The sequence below is a fragment of the Phallusia mammillata genome, chromosome 6, assembly GCF_965637545.1.
Source record: "Phallusia mammillata chromosome 6, kaPhaMamm4.hap1.1, whole genome shotgun sequence".
NCBI lineage: Eukaryota > Metazoa > Chordata > Ascidiacea > Phlebobranchia > Ascidiidae > Phallusia > Phallusia mammillata.
This window is the reverse complement of record NC_137257.1, coordinates 19,988,731-20,010,228: the sequence shown is the minus strand read 5'-3', so window position 1 is coordinate 20,010,228 and position 21,498 is coordinate 19,988,731. Positions and strand designations below refer to the sequence as shown.

General features: G+C 36.3%; 1 pseudogene; it reads left to right on the top strand.

Moving 5' to 3' along the window:
- Positions 1-8,686: 8,686 nt before the first annotated feature.
- Positions 8,687-10,450, top strand: LOC145234466 (fibrinogen C domain-containing protein 1-like; annotated as a pseudogene).
- Positions 10,451-21,498: the final 11,048 nt, after the last annotated feature.

Here is a 21,498-nt window from a genome sequence, read left to right as displayed (position 1 = left end):
TTTGAACTATGTTTATTGGTAGCAAAACACATGTTGATTTTGCCAAAGGAAACTTCCTTAATCACTGTTATAAGTATACCAGACAGAACTAAATTCAAATTATAAAAAATAACAAGGATAGAAAGAATAACCTTTATCTATATTAACCGATATGGTACAGCCAAACATTGACCATGTGAAAAGCACATGTAAAAGAGATCCCAGTGAAAGTGCGGCTGTGTGAGCCGGAGCGCCAGCGCGCGAGCTCGAGTTTTGTGTCTGTATGGACGTCACTGCGCCAGCGGGGCAGCTCGTGGGCGTACGCTAAGCTCGCGAGAAATCCTGTGTGGATCTAGCCTAAGGCGTTACAGAACTTCGTTACAGAAGTTTTGGAGTAGCCAGTACTGTAGATTGCCACGACGTATGTTAAGGTGCTATTGGAAATATCTGCAGCGTTAACATAATTTTGAGACAGGCTTTGAATATATGTACCCTTAACAAAAGTAGCTAAGGTTATTGTCCGGTTAGTCGCATCGAAAAAGCGAAAAATATAACTAAGGTGTCTGGTACGAAAAGAAGAAAATATATTTTCCAGATCACTTACTTTACAAGCAAATTCAATAATAATGTTGCGTCAATTCTTACTGGTAACTATCGTCGTTTCGGTTCTTATCTGTTCAAGTGAAGGAACATGTTGTCTAACTCGTGAAACTCGTCGTGGGTTTGAAGGCAAAACTGGAAAGCGTTTTAGCAGAGTTCGGCGACAATCGACATCACAAAAAAGACAACGGCATTGTGGAAAGTCCAAAAAGCTTTCATCATCGTTTGGTCAAACAACACACCAGAGGATAATATTTGTTTCAAATAATGTACAATAACAGTACTAAATCACTTAATCTAACAATTTGTGATATGCTTGTTTTTGTAACTGATTCCAAATTCGGCAATTTTCCAATTAAGAATGCTAACGTCAGTTATGCAACAGCAGTTTGCTTTTCGTGAATAAAATTGACCGGTAATTTTGCGTTGACATTTACAAGCAATACGTTTTGTTTAGTTTTTTCCCTATTCAATACATCTGTAGGATAAGATAAGAAAATCTAGGATTATTTCTGTATTTTTAGCCAAAACTATATGTTAAATAATGGTCCCTTACAAGACGGCAGAGTTAAAACACGAATTATAAATCGGGCAAAGTATCAATCACCTAGATTCGTGTGATAAAGCTTGTTTGCATAAACAAGACAAAATTAAGTAAGACAAAGTTGTAATGCATTGCCCAAGGCGTACAAAGCTTGCCAAAACTAAATCCGACAGTCTTTGAAAAGTTTTGGTGTAGCCAATAGCACGTCATGGTTTAGGTTTAAGGTGCTTCTAGGATCACTTGCAACAGAATTAAGATAGCAATACGTTCGGTGTCTGTTAACTTAGGCTAAAGGTTTTTTATAAGCCTTCTAGATTTAAATTTAATTTAGACCAAGAATAAAGTGTTTCACATGGTCCGAAACGAATAAAAAAAAACTGTCCAGCTCTCTGTCTAAGGGTTAATTTTAGGGGAGAAAGTTAGTTAGGCTATGCAAAAACAAGTCAACGCGTTGTTCTACTACTTTAGCAGATAGCGACTGTTAGACTTTTGTTGTTTTGAAGACATCGCATTATTTAACAAACTATACTATTTACATGGATACTTTTATTAGTGTTGGATACAACAAACTTCCTAGGCTAAGGTTATAATCTGTTTTGTCAAATATGATAATTTACAATACAACTTTTGTGGTATGTTGCAGAAAGTTTATTAAATCGCATGTTACCAACTTCAGCGCAATTAAATGTTTATAAATCGTTTGACTTTTCAGATCATTTTTTTACAAGCAAACTCAAATACAATGTTCCGTCAATTCTTGCTAGTGGCTCTTATTGTTTCATTTCACATCTGTTCAAGCGAAGGAAAGTGTGAATCACCTTATTGCTTTGTAAAGGAGAATATTTCAAACAGAGTTCGCCGCCAAGCTCCAAGCAACGGCCTTGTGGAAAGTCCAAAACGCCTTTACTCTCGTTTGGTCGAAAAACACACCAGAGGATAAAAGCATGAGGAAAATATTGGCTCTAACCAATGTACAATAACAGTACTAATTATTACACTTTGTGTGACATATAATTTGAAGCCGATATGTAACATTTTACTTGTTTGTAAATTGTTCGAAACGTACCTTGAAGTTTCAACGCAAATAAAAACTACACTAACGTTCATGGAAGAATGGAGATTTCGTTAATTTAAAAAAAAGCTCCTATAAAATGTTTAACAGCGTCTAAAGCAGTGGTTCTCAAACTGGGGTCCGCGGTCTTTTAGGGGTCCGTGAGGCAATTTTGGGGGGACCGCGAAGCGGTTGAAGTAATTCTATGATCTTATTTAGCGTCAGTTTGTGCCATTGAATAAGTTTAAATCTATATAGAATTGAGAATCGACTGTCTCCATTGCTAAACAAGAGCCTTTATTGAATGAAAACTATCAAAAATGCAATTATTCGCGCACTATCGTAATGCTTTTAGTCGTGTTTGTGATGTCACAAGCCGTCTTTGGATCATTATTATGCGCGTTTTTCAGAAATACACATTCAGGCTTAAGGACCGCGAGCCCTCGAAATAATGGCAAAGGGACCGTTTTGAAAAAATAATGAAAACGTTTGAGAACCACTGGTCTAAAGCGAGAAAGGCAATTCCCATATCTGTTGTGAGCTTGCTTTTGAGTTTTAAGTAGAGAAGACTATTTTGTTTGTTGTACATAGCATTAAAATTTACCGAAGAGAATTAACAGAATTTTATGAACCTAACATAACTTTGCACACAAACAGCTGACTTTATTTGACCGGGTTAATACGCTGTTGTGTTTGCGTTTTGCCACGTTTGCCAAATTCACATGGTAAACAGTGTAGGGATGTCTGAGTAGGGACTAAAATACATCACGGTTTGCACACCCCTGGTTAGGTAAATATTTAATAGACTGCCTTCATTAATATTGACATGTTTGATTCATGTGTCCAACTACTAATGCCATCATCAGCGAAACAACAGTACGTAGCTTTTCATGACCGTGTTGGCTACCAGACATAATGTGCAGATTATGAGCAAACCTGTTCGATTAGTTATCCTTATTTTAAGGTGGCTATTAAATGAATGAAAACAGTCTAGAACTTGTCTATATTTGGAACCCAAACAAAACGATGAATAATGGTATCTTACAAGACATCAGTGATTTAAGTTATTTTACGAATTATAAATCGGATAAACTTGAAATCATGCAGACACACGCAGATGAAGCTTAGCGAATAAACATGACGAAGTGGTTCAATAGTACTTGTATGCAGGGTTAAGGTTTGGTTTGGGTGACCGCTAAGTAGTTTTAAGAGACCGCAAGTGTTTCATTTAAATACCAAAAAATAGCCATATTTGCCTAAACGATTTATTTATTAGGCTACTGGCAAATTTTGGGAAACCGCTGGAGAAATTTGGGGGACCGTTTCGGTAACACCTTAAAAAAACACTGCTTGTATGTATTCCCTATAAGGCGTTACAACGCTTTCCAAAACTGAATTCGGTAGCGTTGTTCCAGAAGTTTTCGAGGTTTAGTCAATAAGATGCCTAGAAGTTATTTTAGATGCTATTATTGGGGTTGAGGTGCTATTGGAATACCTGCAACAGCGTTAAGATAAGGCGGTTGTTACACTGTAACGCGTAACCAAATTGTGCATAACTGAAGGAGTCTGGCCCAAAAAAGAGCAAATAGTTTGGAGCACTTTACTTTTCAGATCACATATATTACAAACAAACTCAATAATAATGTTACGACAGTTCTTGCTGGTTGCTATCATCGTTTCATTTCTTACGTGTTCAAGCGAAGGAGCATGTTGTTCTCCACCTCTTCCTGGACTTAAAGGCATGAAGGAGAAGCTTTTGGGCAGATTCAGACGGCAACATGACGGCTTCATAGAAGTCCAAAACGGCTTCATGCACGTTTGATCGAGGAATACTTCAAGAAATAACAGCATAAGAACATTTTTGTTAAAGAATGTAGAAAAACATTTCCAGTACTAAATAATTCAAGGAAACAATTTGTTACATATTTGTCATTTACAAATGCTTCTTTACTGCGTCAATTCTTGCGAATGGCTATAGTTGTTTAGGTTTTATCTGTTTAAGTAAAGGACATATGTTGCCATCCACCAGGTATAGTATCAAAGACATAAAAACGTTTGTTTACATTTTTTTTTTGTTAAATCGTTCAATAAGTTTTCCAGTGGAATTAAAAAAACAGCACAAATGGAGATTGAGGGAGGTTGTGAGTTTTATTGAGGGAGGGGGAGTTTGTTAACTTAAGCTAAAGCTCATTTGAAATCCCACCAGAGACAATTCAAATATTTTACATGTTCCCAAGTGAAATGAAACTCACTAGTTCTGTCTAATCGCAGTACACCTGGCATATTAAAGGCGTAACACCGAATCAGTCGGTCTTCGACACCAAGCATTTACCATGTGGAAAGGCGTAGGCTAGAAAAATCTAGCCGGCGGTGGGATTTAAAAGATAAAGCGTTTAGAAAAAAAAACAAAGAAATAAAACTTTGTAAAAATGACTTGTCCAGGTAATTCGTTGCGTTTGTGTTTTTGCTACGGTTTTCCTAATTCACGAACACCTCAGTTTTGTTGCATGGCGAATAAGTTTCAGATCCTAGATTAGGGTACTTTAATGGTAAATAAATGGCAGTCATGAAATTTGTCTTGATTTATCAAACGATTCAGAAATTGTCAAATTAGTAATTCCACCTTTATGATACAATTGTACGTAGCTTTCCACAATTGTATTGGCTAGTATAGACTTAATATGAAGATTATAACCAAACCTGTTTTATTTAGTCGGGTAGCTATTCAATAAAATATAAAAAAATCTAGGATTATTTCTAAGCTATAGGTTAAGCCTAAAATACATGATGAATAACGGCCAAGGCTGCAGTGATTTGAGTTAAATCACGAACTATAATCGAGTAAAGTTTAAACGTAAACACATGCTATGAATTAGGCGTTTGCGGATAAACATGACAAAGTTAGTCAGAAGTAGCTTTTGTGTATTCCCTTATGCTTTGCAACGCTTGTAACAGGTTAATTTTGTCGTGTGTTGGCAATTAATGCTTATCTGGTGGTCTCTGCCGAAAACAACAACAAATAGTTTGGATTATTTTACTTTTCAGATTATATATTTTACAAGCAAACTCAATAGCAATGTTGCGTCAATTCTTGCTGTTGGCTATCATCGTTTCGTTTCTTATCTGTTCAAGCGAATTAAGGAGCATGTTGTCGTCCACCTCTTCCTGGATTTAAAGGCATGAAGGAGAAGCTCTTGGGCAGATTCAGACGCCAAAAATATCTCAAAGAGAGTCCAAAACGCCTTAATGTACGTTTGATAGAAGAACGTGTCAAGAAATAAAAGCACGAATATAATATTTGTTGCAAACAATGTACAACAAACGAAAACTGTACAGAAAACGATTTGTGCCATATTTGATATTAAGTTGTGCCTTAAGTACCAAAGTGTGGTGTTTGTTCATGCAAATAAAATTCTCCACAATTTGTTCTATATGTGACCTCATTCTCTCAAATAAAATTTGTATGAAGTTCAATGATAAAATAAGAATATCGGAACCGAGTCTCCCGGAATTACCATGGTATAACCGGAATTTTGGCATAAAATCTGTTTCCTAAAATAAACACTTCTAATATCCGAAATTTTAGCATGCTCTTATATGGTTCTTATGGTTTTTGGAAAATCCTTTATGGGTTGATTTATGCAAGGGGACCGAATGCCCCACCAGGATAATACTGAAAATCGACTGCTTGATATTTTCCCTATTCCGAAGAAGACGGGTGAACCCTAAACCATAGCATGCTATTGGCTACACTCTAAATTTTAACGTCTGCTCAAATACTGTCAAATTTTTCTTTGGCAAGCACTGCAACTCCTCAGGGAATACAAAAAAAATGCCCCTAAATCGAATTGTCTTGTTTATTCCCTAACGTCCAACGCTTCATTGCATGACTTTGGGTGCCTTATCACGCTTATAATTCGTGATTCAAATAAAAAAATGCTGTCTTGTGAAATAAACAACCAGGTAGCTTATAATCTTTATGATAAATGATTCAGTCGCTGTAGTCATAAAATGCTTCGTACTGCGTTCTATCACTAATATGGCATTAGTAATTGGCAAATTGCCGAATAGTTTGATTAATTCAGTTTACCAAAAGTGGACCGAACTTCTGACACTTCAAATAAATACCTTTTGCCGAACCAAACTGGTGCCACATAGCGTTTTATAACCGTGTTTCAAAAACCGGACCGACGACAGTAAATGCAACAACAGGAAAAGAACGGTCACGCAACAGCAGCAAAGCATTAAACCGTTGCGAGCTAACCTAACAATTTACCTTTAAAATTAAATAAAAGTGCTGTTAGGTTATACCCATCACATTGCTTAAGACATTCCGAATTTTGTGACGCAGGTGAATTCCTAAAATCAGGGGTCACCAAACTACCGGCCCTAATTTGTTTAAGCACAATTGTGTCTCTATATTTCCGTTGACGAAGCAAAATAAACTCAACTTAAAGTAAACCGTTTTTATTTGCCATTGACACTGGAGTTACATATGGGACAAAACATTACTTTGCGTGAACCCAATTCGTATTGAGGCACAACTTAAACACGAAAATGAATATGGCACAAGGTGTTTTCATTGAAATATTTTTACTGTTATTTTACATTATTTGGAACAACAAAATATTTTTCTCGTTCTTTATTTCTTGACATATTCTTCTACCAAAGTGTGGAGGCTTTTTGGACCTTCGATAAAACCTCTTTCGCGTCTCAGCCTGTCCAAAAGGTTCTCCTTCAAGTCTTTAAAGCCAACAGGTGCTTCACAACATGCTCCTTCGCTTGAACAGATAAGGAACGAAGCAATGATTGTCACTAGCAAGAATTGACGCAGCATTATTATGAAGTTTGTTTGCAAAATATATGATCTGAAAAGTGAAGTGTCCCAAACGGACAAATTGGTTACAGTGTACAACAAAACTTTCCAGTTACTGCAGTTGCTGTGTTCCAGTAACTGCAAGATTTTTGTTTTAGTTTTTTTATATGCAACTAAATGTACCATAAACTTAGCTTTTGAAGTTTAGACATTTGAAACTGACTAATAAACAAAGCCTATATATCTCAAAATAATTCGGTGCCTAACAGGGGCTTTCTGTGATAAAAATATGTTTTGCCATCTTAACGCTGTTGCAGGTATTCCCAAAAGCACCTTAGCCTAAACCGGGGCATCTTATTGACTGCTTCGAAAACATCTGTAACAACGACTGACGGATCAGTTTCGGCTAGCGTTGTAATGCCTTAGGGCAGTGGTTCTTAAACTTTTTTTTGTTGTGACGCCTCTGGAAAAGTTTTCTGGACTTGCGACGCACCAGCAAATAAAAGGTAATGAGGAAACTTATCAATAAACAGTTAATTTAAATCTATTAAACAGCACTTGGAGAACAATTTTAGCCTAACTGTTTTTCGACAAAGTTATAAAACTGCACTCAACACTTTTAGTGCACCCGGCAATCACTTGCGGGCTTTTGTTAATTGTTTCAACTATTGCGCACAATTACATTGTCTTGTCTGCTGCAAGGTCTCAACAGCATCAATAACGAATTACAATGAAAGTAATGTTTCAACTTACGCACAATACAAACTGATGCACAAAATTTACTGCTGCAACTCATGCACAACAATCACTTAAAACTTTAGCTAACAATTATACGTTATAACTACCTCAAGCATTTGTTAGAAAAGTCGCCTTTGTTACTTCACATAATCAAGTTTAATGCCCGCCAAGCGTCGCCCCAGACACGCGCCTATCACGCACTTGCTGCTTGTACTGTTTGGTCTCGACGTACATTAACGGACAGCCGCGTTTTTGATCAATAACTTTTGAGGTAAATTTACGTCAATCCGCACTCTACACAAAAAGTATTTGGACGTAGATATACGTTAACCGCACTGAAACCTCATTTTTATGAGATAAACTGAGTTCAGTCACGAAACAGAAATATTCTGCGACGCCCTTGGAAAATTGAAACGACGCACAGTTTGAGAACCACTGCCTTAGGGAATCCACAAAAATAACTTCTGATTTTGCCTTGTTTACTCGCTAAGCTTTATTTACTTTTGTCCACGTGCTGTCAACCTCATCTGATTTATAATTCGTAATTTAACTCAAATCGCTGATGTCTTGCGAGTTACCATTATTCAACGTGTTGTTTATGTTCCTAAAATAGAACATTCTACATTTTTCATTCATTTTATAGCAACCCTTATTAAGGAAAACTAGTTATGGAAACCTACGTGCTGTTATACCACTGATGATGACATTAGTAATTGGACAATTGCCGAAACGTTTGATGAGATATTTACCTAATCATGGGTAATCACCAAAGTTTTTGCTGTTATTTCTTTGTTATTATCTTTGTACAAAAAGTTTGTTATTGTTATTATACTTGATTGCTGCGTCATATTTATGGTTAGGATTTGCGAACGATATATGCAGTCAAAGCTGGATTGTTACCGTAGAAATGATTCACATTTTAATCCAATTATCCTTTATCAGCCACAGCCTAAAAATAATGGCGAATGTTCAAAGATATATAAAACATGTACTTACAGCGATTAAGCTTCTCGTCTGTGCCACAAAACACACATATTCTGTTGTTCAGAGTTTACTTATTGTTGGAATGGAAACTTGACTGGAAAGTTTGTGATGAAATCTGGAGATGAAGTTGTTTGTAACGAAGGGTGGTTGGCAAGAAAATCTTGAACTGTTTTAATATATAGGTTAGTAGTAAGTATTGGACTGAATGCAGTAGTTTTGTAACATTCACAATAAACAATAATAGACGATGACTTAAACACGACGTTTTAGGGTTGTTGAGTAGTAGGTTAAGTCCAGCCACAAATAACTTCTTATACCTGAATAATTTAGTTTTACAACGTAAAAAACACACTGCGAAGACAGAAAAATCACCAAACCAAAATAAAAAAAGCACTGCGAAGAGAGAAATAATTGCATAAAATTGTTTAGCACGTAGAAACGCAAATTTCTTGTTTAATTCCTGTATAACTGTGGTTAAAAGTGGGGTGTCAATTGTCAACATAGAATCAACTAAGATAAACTTTCTTAGGTTCTTTACTGAAACTTGTCATACGTTTAAAAAGTTGAAATCGAACCTGCATATTGCATGTTTTGCAGGTGTTCCAACGTCGGTTTGACGGAAGTGTGGATTTTCAAGTTTACTGGTCAGACTACAGAAACGGGTTTGGTAGTTTGACTGGCGAGTTTGGGTGGGGTAAGCACGAAACAGAAAAAACTACTTATGGTGTGAAGCACATAGCTTAGTGCTGTATTACTATTACATCATATATTAATATTAATTGATTACGTTATTTAAAATGAAACCTTAACAAAACTGTAAGTCTAAGTAGTATTGATTTTTAGCGCCAGGTTTTCACTTAAAAGTACTATGATACATGTCTAAAGTTTGCGTTTTGTTACAACTTAGGACTTGAAAAATTGCATATCGCAACAAACCCATTTGAATGCAATCAATGTCGACTTCGTGTTGAACTCAAAGACATCGATAATGAAACCAGTTACGTCGAATATAGGTAAAAAAGCAATAAACAACTTTACAAAAACTGACCAATAAACAATGGTAAAAACCAAACAACCCAATTACTTAGTAAATTTCGAGTGGGTCCGGGGAGCAGCGACTATCAACTGTGTGTAGGAGGACAATACACAGGAACTGCGGGTGACAGCATGATTACCGGTGATTCATGGCACAATTCGGACGGAACCAGGTTTATTATTTTTTTTTCTTACTTTATTTCTTTCCTAAAAGTTGTCACAAGTTATTGTATGTATTTCACCAATTGGAGACTACAAACACTTTTATCTTTGTTTTGCAAGACTTTCTGCCTTTTATTGAAACTGAAGCTAATCATGTCAGTCTTTAATCAAGAAAGTCTAGCACACATACCGTTTCGATAATTTACAAAATTAAATCAATTTTTGACCACGTCAGACAACGGACCAAAAACTCGCATATATAGGCCATTTATGTGTGTATAATTATGTTGTAAATACTGATTTACACCTAAAAGACTTAAATAAAACTCATATGACGACAACCATAAAATTTATCATTATGTTTTTCAGAACGCATTGTGCTGATTTCTCGCGGCGAGAAGGTGGTTGGTGGTTTCATGGTTGCACCTTTGCTGTTCCTAACGGGGCCTATATCCCGGATGCCCAAAACCACAGCCATTTCCTTGTCATGTTCACTGGTATACTTACAAACACGGCATTAGACTCATTGGAACTCAACTAAAGTTTCGCTGTGACGTCTAAATAAGTGTGTAGCTCTTCTGGCAAATGGAATTTTATTCCGACGTTGATGAAGACGACCTTTATAGGACGTCGAAACGTCGGAATAAAATTACATGTGCCAGAAGAGCTCTGCAAACTTGATATTATGCCCGGCAGCAATCGCTTTTATATCGAAATAAGTCATCAGCACCCACCGATTCGTGACGAAGTCATTACGGGGCCGTAGACTTTCTCAGATTTAATTTTGTAATGTTTTATGCAGTACAGTTATTTGGCACGTAGACAAGTCTAAATAGGTGACGGATATGAACAGTAATTATTTTTTTATTGCTGAACATTTATTGTTTTTTTAATCCCTTTAAAGTGTTGTCGATGTAAATTTTATAATAAAATTGTCACAATATGACAATAATGCAATTTCTAAATGTTATTTAATCAGATTTAATTCTTTAATGTTGTAACAAACATTATATTCGTGGTTTTATTTAGTGACTAATTCTTCCATCAAGCGTGCATGAAGGCGTTTAGGACTTTATTTTCTGTTTGTCGCGTGACGAAAAAGTTTGCAGGCCCCATCAGGGGACTCTTGTGGTAAACAGATTACAGTCGTGAAACCTTACGTTCATATGTCAAGAAAAAACAGCATAAGGATAATATTTGTTATTAACATTGTACAATATGACGTAACTAAATATTTTGAAAACAATTTGTGCAACATCTGTTATTCACGATTAGTTCTCTAGCTAGTGCGTCAATTCTGGCTAAATTTTCGCGTTTCGTTTCTCATCTGCTTAAGTAAAGGGACCCATGTTGTCTCTATGGAAGTTTTGAACACTTGATTACACGCAATGATTTGTAAGATATTGTTGCTTTACAAGTTGTTCGATATGTTTCTCCATTGTAAATAAAAACTGAACACACAGGTTCACTAAGAATGGAAAGTTTTCTAAAACTTAGACCAGAAGTTTTTTGAAATCCCACTAGATTTATATGACAATTTAAACGTTTCATATGATCCCAAGAGAGAAATAATCTCGCCAGTTCCCTGCTAAAAGCTTTATATTAAGAAGATTAGTTTTTTTTACCATTGCAAGTAGCCTTTAATTGCTGACTTCCCTCATCCTAAAGAATTAGCCACTTGCGTTTGTATTTTTGACATGTTTGCCAAAGCCATACAACAAAAGCGGTGAAGAGACCTATAGCAAAAAAACACTTCAGTTTTGAATCGAAAAAATGTTTGCATACGTCTGATTATGGCACTCCTGAGGTAAATAAACTGCGTCCGTGAAAATTGTCATATTCATTTATCAAAAGTTTCGGCAACTGTCTAATATAAGTGCTAATACATCATCAGTGGTATAACAGTACATTTTATAACTATAATGGGCTAGAGCATTTAATGTAAAGATTATGAGCAAACATGTTTTTAAGCACGTAGACACATGCGAAGAAGCTTTCGCCGTTATAACATAGGAAGGTTTTTAAAGGTCCACTAGATTTAGACGACGATTGAAGCGTCCCTGTTTACAAAGCATTCCAAATTTACTAATACACGTACAGCTTTAAGCGTATACAGCGCATAGGAACACGACCGGATGACAAGGGGCGCAAGATTCCCCCAGTTCTCCTGCATGGTGAAGAAGTTTGCAGAACCCTGAATATACAACGCAATACGAAGCATTTTGTGACTATTTCGACAAGAACATTTAGTGTAAATATTATAAGAAAACCGCTTTAAACACCTGTGTTCCCAAACACCCGTGAATAAGGAAGAAATCGCCAAGCAATCGGAGGCAAAAAAAAACCATGGAGGTAATTCTGCCACTATATAAGAACTTGTAGTCTATACTATGGATGCTAAGGAGTATGAACTTCCAGACGCAAATTTTGCCCCGAAATTCCACATGCCAAAAGAATTCCGAAAGACTTCTGTTCTGAAATTTTTGTTTCATCAGTGACTCTTCGTGAAAAAATATTTGAGACACTTAAGTTGAATATAAAACAAGTTGTCTGTAACATAGCCTGCCGATTTTTGTTTTGGCAAGCGTTGTACGCCCCAGGGTTACAACTTGCCTTGTTTATCCGCTAAGCTTTATCTTTATGTGTCTACGTCCGTTAAACCCCATCCTATTTATAATTTATGATTTAACTCAAACCACTCCTGTCTAGTTCTATAACTATTTATCATTTCGTTTTGGCTTACAATATATTAACATTTCCAATTTTTTTCAAATTATCTTACATTAACTAACTTTAATAAGTAACGCTAAACCCACAGGTGTGCCTATTATCTTCAAAATGTATCCGCAAGTGCTAGTCAATACAGTTGGTAAAATCTACTTGATGTAGGCCTAGTGTCCTTGGTGATGGTAATAGCAATTGGAAAACTGCCGAAACGTTTGATGAATAAGTATGCCACTTTTCACGACTGCAATCTATTTGACAATTGTACTACCTTACTAAGGTTCGACATCCAAAAACATAATGTGGTCTTCAACCCCAGGCCAGCCAGTCGTGTTGGTTATGCAAATTTGACAAAACGTGTCCATAACACAAACAACAACATAATTACTTGTTAGGTCAAATCGGCTGTTAAATACAGATTTGTGCAAAGCGTTGTTAGTTTTTTAAAACGCTTGGGACCATTGCAAACGCTTGAATTGTTGTCCAAATCCCGTAAGGTTTCATACAACCTTTGACTTTAAATTTACAAGCTCTCTCCCTTTTTTTAATGAAAGCTTTTGAAGCTTTTATTTCCGGTTGACATTTGAGATATATACAAAACAAGTTTAAAAGCACAAAATTTGTCACAAAAAGTTTCATTGAAAGTGTTACTACTGTTACTGTACACCGGGGATGTCCAACCCGTGGCCCGCAGGAAGGTTCTGAGTGGCCGGCGTGGTATTTTTTTAAATGACTCATATTAGCAACTTAGTAATTTATTGCAAACTTTCATTCCGAAAAATTGGCATTTATTGTTTGCTTTATTTCTTTGTTAACAGAGCAGTAATACACAACTGTTGAAGTTACTTTTGTTGCGCCACAATGCACATTGTTACGCATCACATTTTCTACATTGTTACGTCACAAACTGACTCTTGCTTCAAGAGTCCATCTGTAATGTTTCTTGGTTCATTGAGATACATCTGGTATCAGAGACTCGCGCAAAACGCATTTAGCAGTAAAACTTCTTCCGCACTCTGCAGTGATATAGATTATGCCAAACAGGAAACAAAAAGCAAGTGGCACCAACAGAACTTTCCAAGAAAGTTTGACATATGACTTTAAATCCCCTGTGAGATCAGTATAAGATCAGTAATTTCTGACAGCCATATGGAAAAATCGCTTCGCATTGCCCCATCGTACAATTTACCGAATATTGCCAAACTTCTTAGAGAAAAGCAGGGCCAAACTTTACATTGTAATGTCGACGTGTGGAAAAAACTTTGTTGACTTAGCTGTATCTTGGTGTGTTTATTGTTCTTATAACTGCAAACGAGGATAATACACATTTCTAAGATTAGAATTTCGGTGTGAGGATTTTAGTTAGAAATTATAAGACAGCTTTTTATAAGATTCCAAATTAGCAGTAACACTCAAGTGGCCCGCGAAATCATTCGTAAACCACATGTTGCCTTTGGCCAAAAAGGTTGGACACCCCTGCTATAGGCCAACACTGTTGGAACACATACATTATCTTCATGCTTTTATTTCCCGTTTGGTGATCTATCGACGGAACGAGCGTAAAGACGTTTGGAACTTTCCACGAAGCCTTTATCACCATCTTCTTGCCGCTTAACTCTTTTGTATAGCTTCTCCTTCATACCTATGAATCCACCAGGTGGGGCACAGCAAGTCCCGTTGCTGGAACAGATGAGAAACGAAACGATGATAGCCACTAGCAAGAGTTGACGCAACATTATAATTTGGTTTGCTTGTTAAATTTATGCTCTGAAAAGTGAAATGATCCCAATTTATTTGCTGCATTTGGGCCAGCAACTTTCAATCACGCTTAAATTGGTGATATGCGACACTATATGAAAATAAATTGTTTTTCATCCATTACTAAACAAACTATACTCTCCCATATTAACTGCTTTGAAAAAAGAAATTTATAACTGCACGACCATAAATGAAAGAACTGTTAACCTTTTCTAATTTTAATCCTTTTTATTGCACTTTACAGACACTGAAGATGTTTTTAGCGAAATGTGTTTGTACTTTACAAGATTGTCAACTGATTTTAATCTGCACATAAACATTTCCCAACTTACGGCCACACGAGTGCATACGTTGACTTTTGGACGAACAAAGTTTAAAAATCGTTGAATGCTGTTGATGCGGTTAAAAAGTTTTGCTTTTTTAACACTGTTACACGCAATCCAATATCACTTTGACAAAAACCTGCTCATCTTACATGCTACTGAAAGACGCCTGTTGAATAGATTGACGAATTCTGTTTTGCCAAAGTTGTTACGCCTTTGGGATTACACACAAAATACATCTGAATTGCTGCGTCTTGTTTACCCGCCAAAGCTTTATGGCATGTGTCTACGTGCTTTTAACCTTTTAGATTTATAATTCGTGTTGTAACTCAAAGCACCGCGGTCATGTAAGTCATCATTAATCATCATGTCGTTTTCGCTGAAAATATAGAAATAATCATGGATTTTGTTTAAAACCTACCCTAAATATGAAAACTAAAAAAACTGGTTTGCATATAAATATTATTCGCATTAAACGTGCTAGCCAATTTTGTCATGGAAAGCTACGTTCTGCTGTATCACTAATAATGTCATTTCTAATTGGACAATTGCCCAAACGTTTGATGAATCAAGCAAGTCAATATTTACGGCTGCGATTTGTTTACCAAAAGAGTAACCTATAATCAGGAGTTTGCAAACCTAAGTGTTCCTTAGGTCTCAGTTCTGCAATTCGGTGTTGTTATTCAAATTTGACAACACGTGACAAAAACAAAATTAGGTTACTTACTTGAAATGCTGCTATTTAGTGAATTTTGAATACTTTGTACAAATGCAATTACCTTCCCTCTTAAAATTTTAGCTGAAGAGTTGTTTCTCGCTTGGGAACATGTGAAACACGTGAAACGTCGACTAAATCTGCTGGGATTTTAAAGAACCTTCGACCAAACTTAACAAACTTTTTCGATACATATTTATGTAGTTTTTATTTCGACTTGACACATAGATGTACACATGGAAAGTCATTAAAAAGCAAATATGTCACATCGTCTTTATTGAAAAATTTAGTACTGTTATTGTACATTGTTTTGTACAATAACTTTAGTTAAATTTTGTGCAATAGTGAAAAGCGTTTTATACAATAACTGTTTTGTACAATTTGTTATGCTTTTATTTCCTTTTGTTTATCAACTGAACGAGCGTGAAAACGTTTTGGACCTTCCACAAACTTTTTTACTTCATCTTCTTGTCGTTTAACCCGATTGTAAAGCTTCTCCCTTGTGTCTCTCAAACCGCGAGGTCCCTTCGGAGCACAGCAAGTTCCTTCGCTTGAACAGATGAGAAACGAAACAAGGATAGTCACCAGCAACAATCGACGTAACATTATAATTGAGTGTGCTTGTATAATATTTAATCTGAAAAGTAAAATGATCCAAACTATTTGTTGCTAATTCGTCAGCGATCACCAGATAAGCACAAGTTGTCAACATACTAACTTAGAAAACAAAACTTTCTGGCAGTTACTGCAATAGTTTTTTTTTTACCTGCGAAACCGAATATTGCCATCGGGTCACAAAGTGACCCACCACGTGAATTCCAGTGACCCACTTGTAGTTTTAAAAATTTATACTGATTACTATAGGTAGGGTTACCAGATTTCCAAGATTAAAAAGCAACACAACAGTTAACTTTAAGGCCTTTTCCAGATTGCCTATTGTCTTAAAAAGATCGTTGAGTCAGTTGTGTGGCAACTGATATGTTTATTTGAACGTACAACTTGAAACGATTTGTTGCAACTTTGTGGACGCTGTTCGGTTCCACATATTCATGCGAATCCATGTTTTCACATGAATTTCATAAAATCAAGTGCCAGGAATCGTCTCAGCTCAGATATGACTGCTGCCTATATTAAACTGAAAACTACCTAGGATTACAAGACTTCCAGAAAAGATGCAGCAACAAGCTTCTCATTGACATGTAATAAAATATGTGACCCACTTTGTTTTCTTTCCGAATTTTTATATCATGTTTGACCCATTCAACTAAAAAGATTCGCCATCCCTGCCATAGCCTATGGTATTTCGACCTTTGTTAGGGATGCAGTATTATAATAACAAACGTTTCTCTGCCTGAACGCTGTTACAAGTATTTCAATAGGACCTTAAACCTATACCATGGGATCCTATTGGCTGTCCCAAAACGCCTTACAGATCAAATTCAGTGTTTGCAACCGTTGCAACGCCTCAGGGAATACACAAAAACTAATTCTGACTAACTTTGTCATGTTTATCCGCTAACGCCTAATTCATCGCATGTGTTTACGTTTAAACTTGGCGCGATAATAATTCGTGATTTAACTCAAATCGCTGCAGCATTGGCCTTTATTTATCATGTCTTTTAGGCTTAAAATGTAGCTATATCTTAAAAATTCCATAGACATTCTATATTTCTGTGGAAATAATCCTGGATTTTCGTTTTTTATTGAATCGCTACCCACTAAACAAACAGGTTTGCTTATAATCTTTACATTAAGTCTATATTAGCCAATATAATCATGAAAAGCTACGTACAGTTGTATCATAAAGGTAGCATTAGTAATAAGACAATTCTTAAAACGTTTGATGAATTAAGTCAACTTCTACAACCGCAATCTATTCACCAACGAAGTACCCTAATCTTGGGTCTGGAACTTATTAGCAATGCAATACAACTCGGGTGTTTTTTATTCCCTGGTTTGTCAGTCGTTTTGTAATGTGAATTTCGAAAACGTGGCAAAAACATAAACGTAACAACATAACTACTTGCATAAGTCAACTGTGCTATTTGAAGAGATTTGAGCAAAGTTTTGTTTGTTTTTATCTAAACGCTTTCTTCCTTATAACTTCTCTCTTAAAATAAATCTTTATACAAAACGAGTGATATTTCATTCGCCTGGGAACATGTAAAATATTTGAATTGTCTGAATCTGGTGGGATTTCAAATGAGCTTTAGCTTAAGTTAACAAACTCTCTATTTCTCAGTAAACATTTGTGCGGTTTTTATTTAAACTGGAGAATAATATTGAGCAATTTAACAAAGAAAAAATACGTCACAAATGATTTTCATGTCATTAAAACCAACTGGTGGATGGCAACATATGTCCCTTAACGTATACAGATAAGAAACTAAACATCTAAAGTCATTAGCAAGTATTGACGAATTAAAGAACCAATTTTAAATCACAAATCTGTCACAAATTGTTTTTTAATTGAAATATTTAGTACTGGAAATGTTATTGTACTTTGTTTAACAAAAATTGTTTTATGCTGTTATTTCTTGATGTATTCCTCGATCAAACGTACATGAAGCCGTTTTGGACCTCCTATGAAACCGTCATGTTGGCGTCTAAATCGGCCCAAAAGCTTCTCCTTCATGCCTTTAAATCCAGGAATAGGTTGAGAACAACATGCCCCTTCGCTTGAACTCATGAGAAATGAAACGATGATAGCTACTAGCAAGAACTGACGCAACATTATTATTGAGTGTGCTTGTATAATATTTAATCTGAAAAGTTAAATGATCCAAACTATTTGTTGTTTTTTCGGCAGAGACCACCAGAAAATCACAAGCTGCCAACAAACGACAAAATAAACCTGTTGCCAGTTACTGCAAAGTTTTTTGTTTTCCACCAGCGAAACTGAATATTACCATAGCCTGTGGTATTTCGACCTTTGTTAGGGATGCAGTAATATAATAACAAACGTTTTGCTGCCTGAACGCCGATGCCAGTATTTTAATGTGACCTTCAATCTAAACCAGGGCATCCTATTGGCTGCTCCAAAACGCCTTAAACATAGACCAAATTCAGTGTTTGCAAGCGTTGTAACGCCTCAGGGAATACACAAAAATTACTTCTTACTAACTTTGTCATGTTTATCCGCTAACGCCTAATTCATCGCATGTGTTTACGTTTAAACGTTGCCCGATAGTTCGTGATTTAACTCAAATCGCTATGTAGCCTTGTCCTTTATTCATCATGACTATAGGCTTAAAACATAGAAACAATCCTGATTTTTTTATTTGATAGCTACCACACTAAACAAACAGGTTAGCTAAAAGTTTTCACATTAAGTCTGTACTGGACAATCTAGTCATGGCAAGCTACGTATTGTTGTATGGCATCAGTAGTTGGACGACTGCCGAAACATTTGATGAATCAAGTAAATACTTCGTTTGATGAAAACTTCTGACCGCAATTCACCTCAAATTGCTGCTGTCTAGTTCGACAACCATTATTTGTCATATATGTTGGGTTGAAATTATCATGCTTGTTATCGTGGCCAATGTAGTCAAGAAAAGCTACGTATCACTGATGATGGCATATAATTGGACAGTTGCCGAAACGTTTGGTGAATCAAGTATGTAAATTTATATTCTTTATACACCAGTTATTTGGCAGTAATGTTCATGATTAAATTACTGTTCAAGTCGGTGTATAGTGTTCCTATGCACAAACATATTTTGGCTAAGTGCCCTGGTTGTTAATGCTAATCAAAAAACCTGACTTTACAAACAGTCCACAGTTCAGAGATGCAAACGGGCCTGAAATCGAAACCCGAATCCGGCCCGAACCCGAAAGTACGATACTCAAACCCGGTCCGAACGAACCCGAAATCGTTTTCCCCGACTTACAACTCTGTCACAGTTCATTTGGTATGTTAAACAGGCACAGTTGGTGTGATAAGTTTTAAACAGATGTGCTGGATTGCTGGTTAGTGATGTTATATAGCAGACATAAACAACCAATTTTACCATACAGTTCTGTTGCGACATGTCAATTTTAGCCCTCGATTTCTGACAAATTTGTACAAACAGCCATTTCGAAGGTTGATAGGCTATACTCAAATTTCAAAATTCTTTCTGGTGGTTTCCTCAGATAAACTGGATTCTGTAAAACTTTCACCTGGCGGAAGCAATGTGCAATCAGTCAAACCGACCTGTCACAAACAACAAACTAATATGGTGCTCATCAATCAGCCATCACTTATTGATCGATGAAGTGCCAATAAAATTGTTTTTGTGCTTCCTGTAAACGACCGATGACCAACGCATTTTATGAATTACCATTTCCAAGAAATTCTCTTGAAAAGGTTTTTTTGCCGACCAATGAGGTAAAACGTAAAAACAAAAAACAAAACAAAACTGGGCGGTCTGAATTGAAAAGCCATATGTAGTTTCTCATGCCGGAATGCAGTCAGAAGATCCGCCAACTTTTTGTGGCGATCTCTTGCAATAAAGTGCATAAGTTATACCCTAACATTTATTATAATGTGGTAATAATAAAGCGTTAGTTAAAGTTAAACAAGACAATCAGTCTTAAAATATATCGAAGCTAAGTTGGAAACATACCTAAAATTTGTTGGGTAAATCAGCAGGGTAAAACCGAATTTAACTCAACCATGTTTGGGTTTAAACTACCCAAAAAATTGGGTGTGCCCACCAAGATACCAAAGAAGTTTGTTTTTTTAACCCAAATTGGTTTACAGTATCAGCAATTGCGCGTGCATGATAACCATACAGCAGTGGTTGGACTGTCAGGAGAATTGAACTGGGTTTCCTCATTAGGCAGACGCGGCTATGCGTAAAACTAACAGCAGTATACGATCAAGCGTTAACACCGGTTGCAAGAGAGTCCCAAAAGAGTTTGCCGAATAGTCACGCTTGAAATAGACCTATTTTTGCCAAAGTAAAGCGTACAAGGCAACGTCATATTGTTTTCAGGTTTAAAAACGACGAAATGAAGGGTCAGAACGTAATATTTTACGCAAATAGGCATTTATGTTTTTGTCAGTTTTCGGAATCGTGAGTTGTGTACCTGGACAAATATTTTTGAAAAAAGTTTTTACAGTTACGTTAGTGGTAAAGCCAAAGTTTCTAAATGGCCGTTTATATGTTTTTGTGCGTTTGAAGCTAGGAACATTCATTCAATGTTAAATTGCACTTTCGCCAGCTCCATAATTAATACGCATTTGATTTCTGTCGTGCAAATTTTAAATGGTTCAAACCAAGAGGTTATGAAGCCGATGCGCAAATTAGGACCCTATAAGAATCTAAGGGTCCAATGAATATACAAGGTCAATGTTGAAACGCACAATTACGCAGAAATTTGATTGTTTCTTTGTAGAAACAAATGTTGCTGATTACCTAGTGTAGCATTTTTATACTCTTTGTACATAAATAACAGCACACATCAACATGAATATAGTGTTCGAAAGAGGCCCAGCAAATGCTTTGTGTGCCGGCGCATTTTTTCCGTCACTGGACCCATACTAAAACATTGTTTGGACCGATTCCGTGTTGCAAGGGTCAGAACCAGACATGAGCTGCGTGCCTGCGTCAGTTAGGACTCAGTCTGATAAGCACGCACTGTTCCGTAAAACCAACTTAAAGCCACTTGCATCATGTTACGTCAGAATGAGGTCATGAAAACAAGCAGTTTAGCACGGCTGAGAACATAACACCTTCTATTGTTGTCAAGCGCCTGGGCCAGCTTTTAGCAATAAGAATTAGTCAGGTTTGGGTTAGATATAAGTTCAGAAAAGTTTGGGTTAGATATAAGCCAGGTGAAAAAAATCTACCGACTGTTTAGTGTTTATAAAAACGGTTAAATTGAAACAAAGCGTCTAAAATTGGTAGTACATAGGAACATTTTATACGTGGTAAAATTCAAAGCACCAGTTGTACACGGATAATGGTACCAAAGAAAGGTTTGTAATTATGGCTAGAAAAAAAAACGTATCAAATTTAACACAAATAAAGCGACTAAAATTACGTTGGATACTGAAAAATTTTCAACATCTCTAGGAAA